We start from the raw sequence: 15,794 nt of genomic DNA on the forward strand, positions 1-15,794 counted from the left end.
AAATAGTTTGGAAAAACTAAATTTTTACCTGAGTTTGTGTCGGCCTTTTCCATACTTCCCCGACGAAAGCAGCCGAAAAGATTAATGAAAACACCACAAAAACGCCTCAATTGAAAGGCAAAATTTCCTAACCTGAGAACTATGATAACAACGATGAAACCAAGCTGAAAGGTATCGAAAAATATGTAAAACAAAGGCGAAAAACGGCATATAACTCGGCGAATAGCTTTGTACTGCAAAAAATACAAATATTGTTTTTTGCATAATAAGCCTCGTTTCCATGTTGAGCGAAGGCGCGGTTACTAAGTTTCGCAATTGGTCTATTAAAGTCAAAAACATTTTTTTTCGCTTGTTGAATAAAACGGCAGACTTGCTTTCTATTTCTAACCTATCCACCGTTTAAGCTAAACGGGCTTGATACAATTAACCGGCCCCTTATGTATAAGAGGAGCTCTAATTTGAACATCCGTAACTAATTCACTCGTTGATATCTATCAAAAGAAAAAATTGTAGCTACAAAAAATTGCAGCAAAAATCACAGCAAAAGTGTAAACGGACCTTTAAAACGATTAAGCTGCAGGTTTTAAGCGTCAGAAAATTTTAAATATGTCTTTCGTAACTGAATTATGATCTACATATAATTGGGATTAGGTGTGCGTCTTATTTCACATTTTTAGCTCGCCTGCACTTTAGTGCAAGAGAGCTATTGCTATAGTCTTGGCGTCCGCGTCCGCGTCCCCGTCCCCGTCCCCGTCCCCGTCCCTGTCCCCGTCACTGTCCCCATCCGCGTCCACACTACATGATAAGTAGAATGTTAAGATGCCACTTTTATTTTCCCATTATTTTCAACTTATCTACTTAAGGAGTCTATTTGTTGCAAAAGAACCATTTACCAGGGGGGAGTGAACATTATACAACAAAATATAATGATAAGGTCAATGTTAACATGCTATATTTTTTCTATACTTTGGCTTTACATCAGAGAAATCATTATCAATATAAGTCATCAATATGCATTGTGACTATTTAGTGCCATTTGGTACGCATTTATACAATAATAAAGAGAGTTTTGCTCAAAATTATCAAATGATAAGGTGAATGTTAAGCTAATTAGCATAATGATAAGGTCAATGTTAAGATGTTATATTTTTAAATATTATGGCTTGCATTGGAAGATTCTTTATAAATATAGCTCATCGATATGTCTTGTGACTATATGGTGACATTTAGTACACATTTACACAAAAATAATGGGAATTTTGTTCAAAATTATCAAATGATAAGGTGAATGTTAAGCTAATTAGCATAATGATAAGGTCAATGTTAAGACGCTATATTTTTTAAATATTATGGCTTTACATCAGAGGAATCATCATAAATATAAGTCATCGATATGCATTGTAACTATTCAGTGCCATTTGGTACACATTTATACAATAATAAAGAGAGCTTTGCTCAAAATTATCAAATGATAAGGCAAATGTTAAGCTTATTAGCATCATGATAAGGTCAATGTTAGAGTTTAATATCCAGAGTTATCACGCTCATTACGATTTTCAGGGCTATTGTGTAGCCCTGTCTTTTTTAGTTCAAAGTTGTAGCTGAATCATATTTAACGAAAGTATTTGTACAACCCTAAGCCAAATGAGAAACTTTCAAATATTTTCACCTGTATGCTACCATATGTTTGTATTGTACATGTACAATTATAAATTATGAGATTGTGTTGTGACATGCCGTATCAAAATTCAATCGCTTAATATAGAAATCATTCAGGGAGTGAATATATATAAAACATAGTGCAACGTTAAAGTTTAAAGAATATTGTCAGATAATTCGCAATTACAAGCTTTAGCACATAAGTATTTATAAGTAGAAAGCCGATAGGCTCGGAATGCAAAGGCAAATGGCAACGCATGTGACATATATTTGCATATTACTTATGTAGATACACATGCAAATATATTATTAAAGCACCTATAAGATTTATGTACATACCTTTTCGTTGTTTGATGCATAATCCTTTTTTGTGTAGGTATAAAAATCCAATCTTGTCTTTTTCATAAAGCTAGGCGCACACACGACGATTTTAGTCGGCCGATTCCTGTCTAGATTGTCTAGATGGATGTTTTCATCAAAATGTGGCGACTGGCAATCTATACTTGGTCAGATTAGACCAAGTAGACTCGCGTACACGCGCGAGGCGCGAGCGCCGCGAGAAGGAAAACATGTCTGGGCAAGGGCTGCCTATATGTCTAAACCTGAATGGACCAACTACCGTAAAATCGTTGTGTGTGCGCCCGGCTTAAAGCAGGGCCTTTTGCCTGGTCCGTTAACTTACCTGTTGATATCACGTGCGCGGATTGTGAGAAACGGAAGAAATATTGGTCACAAATAAAACTAATGTAATTCCGAGGCCGGTTTTGGCCAGTAATTCTGAGGTCACAACTAATATCTGAAGTTTGTGCTTAATATTACCTTCCAAAGCGGATTTTAGCCTTGTAGTTTCTAATAAAAAGATCGGTAATTTGTGCTTCATACAGATACCTTTCATACATTCCTTATTCTAGACAAACAGTGCAGGCGAGCGTTAGGTGGTTTCAGCACCTCTCTGGTAAATCCTAGGCCCTATATATTGACAATTTTTAAAAATTAAATAGTACTCGATAAGGCATAAGGAAATTGTCAAGCTAACTTCAAATAAAAAGTGAAATTATTATAATATAATTAACCCCTAGCAACATAGGAAATATATCAATTGGAAACAACACCCACTCCTCCATCCATCTTCGATCTTTATCAACCGATTGCTGCAAACCCTGGTGACCAATTTTGAAGAGAAAAATTTGGGGGCAGAAGGCTATACAATCTCAGTCGGACTAGATTGTTTGTTTGCTTTTAAAAAAAATTCAATTTTTTTACTTCTGATCCGAAGACTACAAATACGAATTGTGATTACTTTCAAGGGCCCAATCGATATTTTGGAACGGCACGGCTAAAATGGGTACTCGCACCCAATTTTTGTATTGTTCAGGACTTCAGGCTACCAAAACAAATGCCAAGCAAACATGAAATGGGCATCGCCGCCCAAACACGATATTGACAAATTTAAAAGTTAAACAAAAATTGCAGCAGTAATTGAAGTCTATCATAAAACGGTTAGGAATCACGAAGTGCGTATCACCGGGCCTGTCAAGAAGATGAAGAACTTCATGTTGCTGTTCTTATTCTTTATTATCTGGTCAGCAGGTAGGTGAGGCTATTTATTAAGCAGAATCACAGTATGTTGTGAGTGAATGAATGAATGAATGAATGAACAAATAGATGAATGAGAAATTTGTGAATTCTGAATAATCTGGACGTGCAATACATATAAACGCAAAAAATATCAATAACTTATAGCGAATTTGTATCCTGTTTGTTTTTATAATTTTTTGTCAACCCCCTGAGCTGGTGTATAGCTTTTACTCACTTCACCTTCAAAGCAATAGGAGTTAAAACACCGAGAAGGTTTGAGCAAGTTAGTGAAGTCACTTCAGGGCCGTAGGTCACTTCAATCGTTCGTTTTTCATTTCGGACAATTTGCTTATAGGATAACTGGGTATATTTAACATTAAAGAAGTTTTTAGGCTTTCAGGTAAAGTATACATGAAAGGTTCTGGTAAAGTAGGAAACCTGTTATATTAGCAGCCGGTAAATATATCTTATATAACAAAGTTGAAATGCCTCCATCGTCCGTAAAAAAAGTTAGCCAAAAACGGCGAAACGTGAATTGTCTGAAAATAGGTTTAATAAAAAATGACTCAAAATTATAAAAATTTTTCATTTAAGCATTACAACCAACGACAGTAGCATATATGTGACAAGGCGTATTTAAGTAATTATATTTCAATAGCAGCTCTATATTTTTCAAGCAATAAAAATATCTTACATTTATAGAAATAAATGACAGTTATTATACAAGTATTTTGCAGCAATCTTAAATTAACTAGTCTATTGGCTAGCAGTTACTTTTGCAGATTGTTTATAAGGATTTGTCAAGGGAAACGAAGATCTTTATAAAAAATTATGTACAGTCCACGCAACAGAAAATACGGGATCATTAGTGATGTTGCCATGTTGGGATATTTTCGAGTGCGCGACCATTATCACATCACATGGTATCTGTTGGCGCCGCTAAAAGTGGAAGCATATTTTTTACGCAAAGTAGACCAATGCACCATACCCATTTTCATCAACTATATTACTTTTAAAACGCTATAGCTGCAAAGAGCACCTTTTTATCTTAGTGTTCCCGGTATGTATGGGCTTGCCTTCCTCTCCCTGAGGAAGTGTATCGTCAAACTTGGTAATCATGTCGTTGTTTGCCATGCAAAATTACAGCAATATTGTGTACAGTACGTGTATTTAACATTAAAGAAGTTTTAGGCCAAACTTGGTAATCATGTTGTTGTTCGCCATGCAAAATTACAGCAATATTGTGTGCAGTACGTTTATTTAACGTTAAAGAAGTTTTAGTCTTTCAGGTAAAGTATGCATAAACGTTCTGGTAAAGTAGGAAACCCGTTATATTAGCAGTAAACATATTTTATATACCAAAGTTGAAATGCCTGCATCGTCCGTAGAAAAGTTAACCAAAAACGGCGAAACGTGAGTTGAGAAAATAGGTTTAATAAAAAATTACTAAGCAGCGATACCGGTGGGTAGGTTTCTCCTTTTTTTTAAACCAAACACATTTTAACGATTGCAATCCTCATAAAACAGAGATTTATCATATTTTCGAGATCCCAGCCTCCTTAAACTTGCGGTGATAATCACGGCGTAATTTAGAAAATGTTTACAGAAATGGTAATGGGGAGGGGTTGAAGGAGACAGTTATATTACACAATTAAATCCGAATCAGCCAGAATATTCAAAAGAGCTAAATTCGTATGACTGTCCGCTGCTGATATAACAAGCATATCGAACACGCCACGAGTAGATAGTTTGAACAAGCAAAAATTTTGCATTTACGCATGACAATCAACGACAGTAAATATATACGACAAGGTGCACCTGAGTAATTATACCTCAATGGGCAGCTCGATATTTTTCAAGTAATAAAATCTCTTACGTACTTGCACTTATAAACATAAATGACAGTTATTATACAAGTATTTTGCGGCAGCAATCGTAAGGTAGTATATTGGGTAGAAGTTACTTTTGTACATTGTTTATAAGGATTTGTCAAGGGAACCGAAGATCCTTATAACAAATTATGCACATGCAGTCCATGCAACAGAAAATATGGGAGCATTAGTAATGTTGGGAAATTCAGTTCGAGTGCGCGACCATTATCAAATCACGTGGTATTTGCATGTTAATTGGCGCCCCTAAAAGGGAAAGATATTTTTTACGTGAAGTAGACCAATGTAGCGAACCTATTTTCATAAAACGCTGCCAACTTATAAAACGCTATAGGTACAAAGGTCAAAGAACACCTTTTTCTCTTAGTTTTCCCGGTATGCATGCATGGGCTTGCCTTCCCCCCCCCTTTCCCCCTTAGGAAGTGTCAGAGTTGCAAACTAGAGTTCAACCTTCCTCCGGTAGGATTTCAAGTTTTCAAAACCTTCCTCAAAATGACGTTACGTAACTGAGTCAAGTGGCAACAAGCATCAAGAAATATTTGGTGTTTTGGCACATGCATGTAATCAATTAGATTGTTCAACTTTGAACCTTCCTCACAAACCTCATTCAAAGCCAAACCTTTTTCCGGATGGCACCCGTGTACCCGTAGCTTTTTTGCAACTCTGGGAAGTTCGCAAACTTGGTAATCATGTTGTTGTTCCCCATGCAAAATAACAGCAATGTTGTGCACAGTACGTGTATTGACTGCCTGGCATTGTGATAGCGCGTGCATACGATATTGCAAGAATATCATTTAAGCGCAACGGCAGACATAAATTTATGATAATGAAAGATGTCGTCGTTAAGGCGCTTTTACACTATGCAATTTGCAGCCTGCAATGCGGTTATAATTTTGAGGGATGTTTATTAGCAAAGAATGTTCGAAATTTTAAGAAAAGTTAGCAGATTGTATAATTAATGTTCGTACTTCACAACTTTAGATGCCTCAGGATACGAAATTGTGTTGGAGACTGACAGACATTAATTAAGTAATTTGAGTAGCGGTTAATTGTGAGGAAATTAGGTTATATTAGGAAATTAGGAAATTAGTGCAATCAAACGTGTTAGTGTGACTGTGACCACGATGGTGAAAGGGTGTGTGTGAGACTTGTGATTATTGTGAGACGTGGGATTGAACTCTATCAAATATCTTTATTATTGTTAACCTGGGACTTGTCGAGGACTACGTGATAGCCACACGTAAAACTACGTGATAGCCACACGGAAAAATAAAAGCATTCTTATTCAAAACTGTGGGACGTAAGCACTTTTAAGGTCTACTTATAAATTCTAATTTAGGGGAAACTCCCAACGAGTGTTGCATCACACACACGAGTGTACGCAATATTTAAGGCAGTGTTACACTATGCAACTTTCCTTACAATTTGCAACGCAATTGTCGAGAATGTTTGCCCCAAAAACTATGTCTTTAATCAATTTATTCCTGTCGCTGCCAGAACGTGAGCATTTATATGGTCTTTTACTGGTAAAATCTGTCTGTATTTTCAATAGAAAACGCCGACCTTCAATTTATAAAAAACGTTCCAAGAGCTGTTTGTGGCAATAAAGTTGGGAATCCTTCGAATGACATATGTTGTGATGGTGAGTTGCACCTGAAACAATATGGACATAGCTCTGGATGCTGTGGTAAGAACGCGTATAATACTGAGAGTTATGTCTGCTGCCAGGAAATCGTGGCTCCTAAATACAGTACAGGAGTAACCAAGTGCTGCGGTACCAAGTCATATGATGCTGTCACGAAACTATGCTGTGATTCAAGGTACATTCATCCAAAATCTGCTGGTGCATCAACTCAGTGTTGCCAACAACACGCTTACAACAGCGATGTTTCAGTTTGTTGCGGGGGAGAAGTGGCAGATAAAATAGCAGGTAATCTTACTCAATGTTGTATGAAAAAAAGCTATGACCCCGAACTTTCCCTCTGCTGTAATGGGAAAACAGTTGACATGCCTTTTAATAGTTTCCAATGCTGCGGGGAAATGTCTTATGATGTAAAAACGTCGGTCTGCTGTAACGGATATATCGCAGCGAAATTCCAAGGAAACTCTACATTGTGTTGCGGTAAGGAAAGCTATGATACGACGTCATCTCTCTGTTGCCAAGGCAAGGTAGTTCAGAAATTGGGCGATGTGGGTCAGTGTTGTGGGGAAACATCATATGACTCCGAAAGCTCGGTATGTTGTAACGGAAATGTCAAGGCAAATGTCGCAGGAAATTCAACATTATGTTGCGATAATGACAGCTATGATCCAGCACTGTCTCTTTGTTGTCAAGGCAAAGTTGTTCAGAAATTGAGTAGCGTTGGCATGTGTTGTGGAGAGGCATCGTATGACTTCAAAACGTCGGTCTGTTGTAGTGGACACATCAAGACAAAACTCGCAGGTAATTTAACTATGTGTTGTGGCGGGGAAAGCTACAATTCAGCCACAGATCTTTGCTGCGAAGGACATCTTGTTCAGAAAACGAGTAACATTAATGAGTGCTGTGGGGCCATTTCGTATAATCCTGTTAGCTCGATATGTTGTGCTAGACAACCTGTCGTAAGAATGTCTGGCAATTTAACTCAATGTTGTGGTAAAGAAAGCTACAATCCAGAGGTATCGACTTGCTGTGAGACCAAAGTTGTCACGAAACAGGGCAATGGCACTCAATGTTGCAGGGATATACCTTATGACCCTACCTATTCGATCTGTTGTGCTGGACAAGTCGTTCTAAGAATGGCTGGAGCTTCAACGCAATGTTGCCGCAAAGAAAGCTACGACCCTACGTCGTCTCAATGTTGTGATGGCGTTGTTACAAGGAAACTGAGTAATGTTAGTGAATGTTGTGGTGATAAATCTCATGATCCAATAACCACGATATGTTGTGCTAAACAACCTGTTATCAGAATTGCTGGTAACCTAACACAATGTTGTGGCGATAAATCTCATGATCCAATAACCACGATATGTTGTGCTAAACAACCTGTTATCAGAATTGCTGGTAACCAAACACAATGTTGCGGTGATAAATCTCATGATCCAATAACCACGATATGTTGTGCTAAACAACCTGTTCTCAGAATTGCTGGTAACCTAACACAATGTCGTGGTGATAAATCTCATGATCCAATAACCACGATATGTTGTGCTAAACAACCTGTTATCAGAATTGCTGGTAACCTAACACAATGTTGTGGTGATAAATCTTATGATCCAATAACCACGATATGTTGTGCTAAACAACCTGTTATCAGAATTGCTGGTAACCTAACACAATGTTGCAATAAGGAAAGCTACAATCCAACGATGTTTCTCTGCTGTAAAGGTGTAACTGTCAAAAAATATAGTAAAGTTAGTCAGTGTTGTGGGGAGAAGTCCCATAACCCAATTACTTCGATCTGTTGCTCTGGACATCCAGTGGTGAGAATGGCTGGTAATTTAACACAATGTTGTAGTAGAGAAAGCTTCGATCCATCTACGCATCTCTGCTGTGAAGGCAAGATTGTCAGGAAAATAAGTGATATTAGTCAGTGTTGTGGGGATAAAGCATATAACCCCATTACTTCCATTTGTTGTAGCAGAACACCGGTTATGAGAATTGCTGGAAACCTAACTCAATGTTGCATTCATGAAAGCTACAATCCAACAACGTCCCTCTGTTGTGAAGACAAAGTAACTGCACGTTTGAATAATGTTAGTGAATGTTGTGGTTATAAATCTTATAACCCTGTAACCTCAATTTGTTGCGCTAGAGAATCTGCCGGGCGAATTGCTGGTAATTTAACCCAATGTTGTGGAAGAGAAAGTTACGATCCTGCAATTTCTAACTGTTGCGATGGAAAAGTTGTTAAAAAATACAGCAAATTCGACCAGTGCTGTGGAGATAAATCCTATAACCCTATGACCACCGTCTGCTGTGGGAGAACAACTGCAGGAAGAGTTGGGGGTAACCTAACCCAATGCTGCGTTACGAAAAGCTATGATCCAGCGACTTCTCTTTGTTGTGAAGGCAAAGTGGTTAGAAAGATTAGTGCCATCAACGAGTGTTGTGGAGACATACCCTATAACCCAATGACCTCGATCTGTTGTAATCGTCAACCTGTCATGAAAATGGCAAGAAACTATACCCAATGTTGCGCAATGAAAAGCTACGATCCAGCCATTTCTCTCTGTTGCGAAGGCAAAATCGTTAAGAAAAGGAGTGCTGTGAGCCAATGCTGTGGATATAAGCCTTACAACCCAATAACCACGATCTGCTGTGCCAGGAAAGCCGTTTGGAGAATTGCTGGAAGTTCTACTCAATGTTGCGAGACGAGAAGCTACAACCCTTCGACCACTCTTTGTTGTGAAAATAAAGTTGTCAGGAAAACGAGTGGCATCAGTGAATGTTGTGGAGATGTCGCTCATAATGCTATAACCTCGATATGTTGTGCTGGGAAACCCGTTGTAAGAATGGCTGGAAATTTAACACAATGTTGCGAGGACAAAAGTTATGATCCAGCAAGATCCATTTGCTGTGAAAACAATCTTGTTGAAAAAACAAGTGCTGTAAGTCAATGCTGTGGTGACCAATCGTATAACCCTTTATATTCGATCTGCTGCGCTAGAGAACCTGTGGTAAGAATTGCTGGCGGTTCAACTCAATGCTGCAATGATGAAAGTTACGATCCAGCAATATCTCTCTGTTGCGAAAACAATCTGGTAGAGAGACTGAGCGCTTTTAGTCAGTGCTGTGGAGATAAAGCTTATAACCCCACCCAATCGATTTGTTGCGACAGAAAACCCGCGGTTAGAGTGGCTGGTAAATCTACCCAATGTTGTCTCGATAAAAGCTACGATCCCGCACCGCATTTATGTTGTGAAGGCAATGTTGTTGAAAAATTCAGTGCTGCTAGCAAATGCTGTGGAGATAAAGCTTATAATCCCATCGAATCGATTTGTTGCGACAGAAAAACCGCGGTTAGAGTGGCTGGTAAATCTACCCTATGTTGTCGCGATAAAAGCTACGATCCCGCACTGCATTTGTGTTGTGAAGGCAATGTTGTTGAGAAATTCAGTACCGCTAGCAAATGCTGTGGAGATAAGGCTTATAACCCTTCAATCTCGATTTGTAAAGGACGAACTTTGTTTTAGGATGCAAACAGGGTGTGTAAAAAAAGGCAATACTTAATATTCAAAATATTCGCACAATTAGGAGTGTACTATTGACAGTGCACAATATAAATAATAAGGGAGTTGTCTTTTTTATATACCCTGTATATAAAGGAATTACGGATAAATATACAGATATGTCCGATTAGGAATATATTCATAATGTATTTTCAAATGGACACAAAAAGGCCAAATTAAATTTTTTATAAACAAAATTGTAACAGGAATAGACATTTCCCGAATTTGTTCTGGGGCAATGAAAACCAGCCAATAAACAATAGATTTCATTGCCTGCCTCGTTTCCAAGCTATTGTTTTGTGTGCATTCAAGCAAATTCAGGAAGTGTCTATTCCTAATTAATTCATTCATTGAGATAGCAATTGTGAATTTATTGGAAAATATATATTCGAATATGACGCTGTATGATTCGTAATAACTTCAAATCCCATGGCTGTGTCGGCAACGAAAATTTCACTTGCTATATATAGTATGCGCTGGATAAAGAAACGTATACGGTAATTATATGAGATAAACGACTAAGTGTACTTTTCGACCCTAACAAGACATACTCTCTTTGAAACTGCCCACAAAGTCCTTTCATGATTCTATATAAGCATCGATCCACATTTGAATTTCGCTCAGTAATATCTATATACGTTACATACAAGTGATACAACGTATACTAAACTGGATGACTGCATGTGAATCTGAAATGATCTGAAATTTCTCTCTATATAGAACTGCATTTAATTTTTCCGGTCGCAGTTTCGTCCTGTTTGAGAGTCTCAAACTCGTCCGGTTCGACAGCACCATCTGATTAAGGACAACAAGCACTTTTGGAACATTTTGGCGCATGCCATTCTTTGCTGAGAACATTTCGGTTGCGGCTAAATGCATCGCCTTATCCAAATTTGCCTTCCCTCCTTTGAATGATGTTGATTATTTTTTGGAAATCTTTTTGTGACGTCGTTAAATCTCTTCACAAGCAAACTTTCGGTACCATAAACAATAGTACTGGTATGAGTGGCCCCAGACGCGACCTGGAAATATCCTTCGAGTTTTATCACAAAATCCTTTTCTTTTTCATAATTACAGTTTCGCATGCTTGCAGTGGAGTCGAGTAGAAAACCAACATCCATGTCACAAATTTCAGCTACAAAAATATATTTAAGAATTACTAAGAATTACTTGTGTTGGTTGATATGAAAATTCTGTCCAATCTCGGTGGTTGAACAACCTCCCCCCCCCGTCTGCAATCTCGTGCACATGCGTAAATTCATACTAACCGTCATCATCGTCTTTTATCCGAACTCTGGAAGGCTGGCTAACCGCTACGTGCATCGGCGAGGATAGCCTGACGGTAAATTCTTCGGTCGTTTCCTCGACATCATCATCAATCAAATCAATCACTATTGTTTTACTTTTAACTTTTTCATCAGGTTCGAATGTCACATACGTGGTAACTGGACTGAAATCACTATCATCAGCAGTTCCTTGTATTTTCTTTATTCTCTAAAAATGATTTTTTGAAAAGCTATTGTTTAAAAATTCACCATAGTAACCATAAAACCGCAATCAAAGCAGTGAACATACTTTACGCACTCGTATGCACATGCAGTAAGTCTATTTAAACATTTGGTTGGGCACATAAGATTATTACGTTACGTTAGATTTAAAAAGAAATAAATTGATAAAGAAATAAAAATCATCTCTCTCAAAATAGATAACTCACTCGACAGTAACAGGTTCACTTATTTCACCTGACGCTAATTCAACCCCAACAACGACTTTTGATATTCTTTGACATCGTACACTTTTTTTGTAAACCTGAACCCTATGACTAAAGAAAATAAGACAATTATGAGCTCGAAAACTATGCAGAATAAGTAAAAAAGCTTATGGCAAATATATAAATATAACCATAAACCAGGCACTATTCAAGTGATGGAGTTTGTAAATATATTTATGGAACTATGATTATTCATTCTTTCATAGTTTGCAACTTTACGAAAGGTATTTTTAGCAGTAGTAAGTGTAATCTAATATAGCTACATTTCCTGTGCATGTACGTAATATTATCTTCACATGTTTTCCCGTTAAGTAGGGTGCATTTTGTGACAGACAGGAGCGATGCCCTTATGAGTAACAAAATTATATATTCCTATACCGGGTGTCCCAAAAAAAACTTTACCTGTTTGTCTTAATATAACTCAAAAACGATAAAAGCCATTGAGTTGAAATAAACTCCACTGTATACAAGCAGGGCTAACTTAGATTTTGATATATAACATTAAATTATTGATGTGATATTTACGGAGATACAAGCATTTGATGTCGCAAGGTACTTTCAAAATCCGTGAAAAATTGACAAAAATCGGCTATTAAATTAATTCGAAAATACTTGCATGCCACTTCCCGTGGTAAGTTTTTAACTTCAGCGATTTTAACTTTAATTGTTCGCTCTTATATTAGAGTAAGTTTGCAATGGAAAAGCGTACATTTAAAATTAAAATCACTAAAGTTAAAAACGTAAAAGTTAAAATATTAGTTTCGAATTAATTTAATAGCCGATTTTTGTCAATTTTGCACAGATTTTGAAAGTACCTTGCGACATCAAATGCTTGTATCTCCGTAAATATCGCATCAATAATTTAGTGTTATATATCAAAATCTAAGTTAGCCCTGCTTGCATGCAGTGGAGTTTATTTCAATTTAATGACTTTTATTCGTTTTTGAGTTATATTAAGACAAAGAGGTAAAGTTTTTTTTGGGACACCCGGTATATGGGCAGGTATGGTCTTCCAAACGTTGGGATCGGACAATTGTGCGATCACTATGTGTCGCATGGAATATATTAAAAACAGGGATAGATGCAGGACAGTAGGAGTGACAGTGTAAAATATAGACATGCAGTCATATATTTCATAAATTATAACTTGTGGGGGGTTTCTGGGGGTCCATTGTACTAACCTTCGCAAAACTTTCCATCTCCCTTTCCATCATTGATCATTGATATCTTTTGAGAAGTTAGTGTTCAGTTAACGCAAACGAAAGTAAACTGGCTAATAAAATTATGAGTTCGTAGGTACACCTAAATCACACGTAAATTCATTACTATTGTATACAAGTCTACAATATATGCATAATGACGGAACAGGTCAACGACTGACTGAAAGCTTAGCGCTTTTGAATATGTGCGAAGTTTACGTGCAAACTGACAATTATATATTATTAATTGTTTGCTATGCCAAATTGCAAGAATATTTTAACACATATTTAGTAAGATTAGTATAGTTCAGAATTTAAACGTGAATATGGCAAACTATAACTTAATGTGTTTTTCATAAATCATTCAACTACGAATATTGGTGTACAACATTTTAGTTATTGGACAGTCTGGACGTTAAATGCTTCACTGCCTTAGTTCGTCAAGATTTGCAGAAAAAAAATACCGAAAAGCTAGTGTTAGGTTGAGTGGACGTAGAAACTTTTTGATATGGCACTGAAACGATTAGAACTGATACGAATAGAAACACCTTTTAATTAAATCAAAGCACTTACGAAAAAGTAAGGAACTATAATAGTTTGATTCGTCATATTTTATACACTGTTACTGTGCTACTTGCAAAGTGATACAGTTAAGTCAAAGACGAACATAGTTTTAATATCTATGCTATGCATTTTCTTGCAATAATGAAAGCTGGCTTTACCAATTTTTGCACCAGCTTATGGTTCGATTCGGAATGCCTAGGTAACAAGCAATGTGCATTTGCATTCCAGCAAAATATTTTAATTTATGGCTTATGTTATACATTACTACATAATCTCACCTGAAAATGGTAAAAGTAGAATGGAAATCAAACCTAACAAAAACATTTTCTGCTTCATCTTGAAATTGTGCTCTTCACTTCACGATGTTTTCTCGTTCTTTGAACAGAACGAACACGGCCAGTCTAAACAGTTTCAGTGATTTCACCAAATTTGTCAATATCATGTTTGGGTGAGTCCTTGAGGTTGCGCAGGCAACGAACTTCAACGAAGTTCAACGAACAACATTTTAGTTGAATGAATAGAATTATTCTCGTTTTGTATAATCCTCCAGAGGGCGCGCGATATCCGATCATGTAATGTGATGCAAGCATGAATCTAGTAGGTCTAGTTTGCCGACTAATACTTAAGAGGCGTAACCTGTTTGATAAATACACTCTGAGAGGACTGGGCCAAAGAAGAAACGACTGTTTTAGAATATATCGCATCATATTATAGGAAAACTTATACGGAAGTCAAATTAAAAATGTTAAAAATTACAGATGAACCTCGGATGTCAAATTACAAATGTTAAATATTACGGATGATTCTAGACGAGCCGTATGCTCGTAGCTAATTCACGAGATTGTTAACTTAACCTCCGTTATATTGCTTAAATATTTTGCTTGAATACCTTCTTCAAGTTTTTATCCGATATCATTGCTGTAAGTGCTAAAAAGGTTGCAAAATGATGCTGCATAAGATCATGACGACCAAAATCACATTAAAATAACCACAGTTATGCTGCATGTGGTTAGGCGTATAGGCGTACGAGACAGAAGGGCAGTTGCCCCCCCAAAAATTTCGAGAATCAAGAAATTCGGACGAAGTTCAGCCGAAACTTCGGGCAAACTGAAAGCTAAATTACATAGCTAAAATTTTTAAAACCAAATTTTGTAATATATATAACATATTTGTATTCTATTTCGCTATTTTTGTTACACTTTCTTAAAACCACATCCGCCGCTTTGCCAAATCTATTGTTACAAATATGGTAAAAGTTATAATTCGGGCACATTGTAAAATTCAAAAATTCGGGCGATTTTTTTGCCCCCCCAAAAAAGTTGCGCCCGTACACCTATGCGTGATTGCCCAGCAAAACTAAGCTTTGTCAGTTTGTCCATTTTGTTAATCACAAAAGTGCCAATAAAAGTGCCAATAACTGTTTTTCCGAACAAGGCAATTTCACAAAAGGTGAGGTATTGACAATCCCCCTCTCGCTGTGGACCTGGTGTTTATATAAGTTAAAAATTAGGCCGGTCCAGTCCAGTGTAAACCTTCGAATTCAGTTGTAATAGTTCGCTGGGCACAGTCCTGGGGACTGATGGTTGCCTACAACTAGATGCATAGATTCACATGGCCGTAGCTAGACCGCATGTGTTCGAATACAGGGTGTCTCAAAAAAAACGCAAGCACTTAAATATCCAAGAATATTAATATTGTTCGGGTTTGCACCATAGTTCAGCTAAAATGACTTTTAGTATTTTAAATGAAGGATTAAGAGCCATTTTTAATTCCTCAGAGGTGCTTATCCATTGCGCTTTAGAGCTGTATTAATGTTCTCGCATATTTAAGTGCTTGCGTTTTTTTTTGAGACACCCTGTATAAATCAAATACTCAACAAGTAGCTACGAGTCAGAATGACAGGCTTAAAGATCATTCAATAAA

At 37.1% G+C, this 15,794-nt stretch overlaps 1 long non-coding RNA gene across 1 annotated transcript; it reads right to left on the bottom strand.

The window, feature by feature from the left end:
- Positions 1–11,379: 11,379 nt before the first annotated feature.
- Positions 11,380–13,477, bottom strand: LOC114524481. Its single transcript, XR_003687103.1, has 4 exons — positions 13,290–13,477; positions 12,052–12,159; positions 11,606–11,831; positions 11,380–11,472 (listed from the first exon to the last, which is right to left on the bottom strand). It is a non-coding gene; the product is annotated as an uncharacterized LOC114524481 (long non-coding RNA).
- Between the last annotated feature and the right edge of the window lie 2,317 nt (positions 13,478–15,794).

Source organism: Dendronephthya gigantea, unplaced genomic scaffold (genome assembly GCF_004324835.1).
Source record: "Dendronephthya gigantea isolate DGI-Jeju-01 unplaced genomic scaffold, DenGig_1.0 000000F, whole genome shotgun sequence".
Taxonomy (NCBI): Eukaryota; Metazoa; Cnidaria; class Anthozoa; order Malacalcyonacea; family Nephtheidae; genus Dendronephthya; species Dendronephthya gigantea.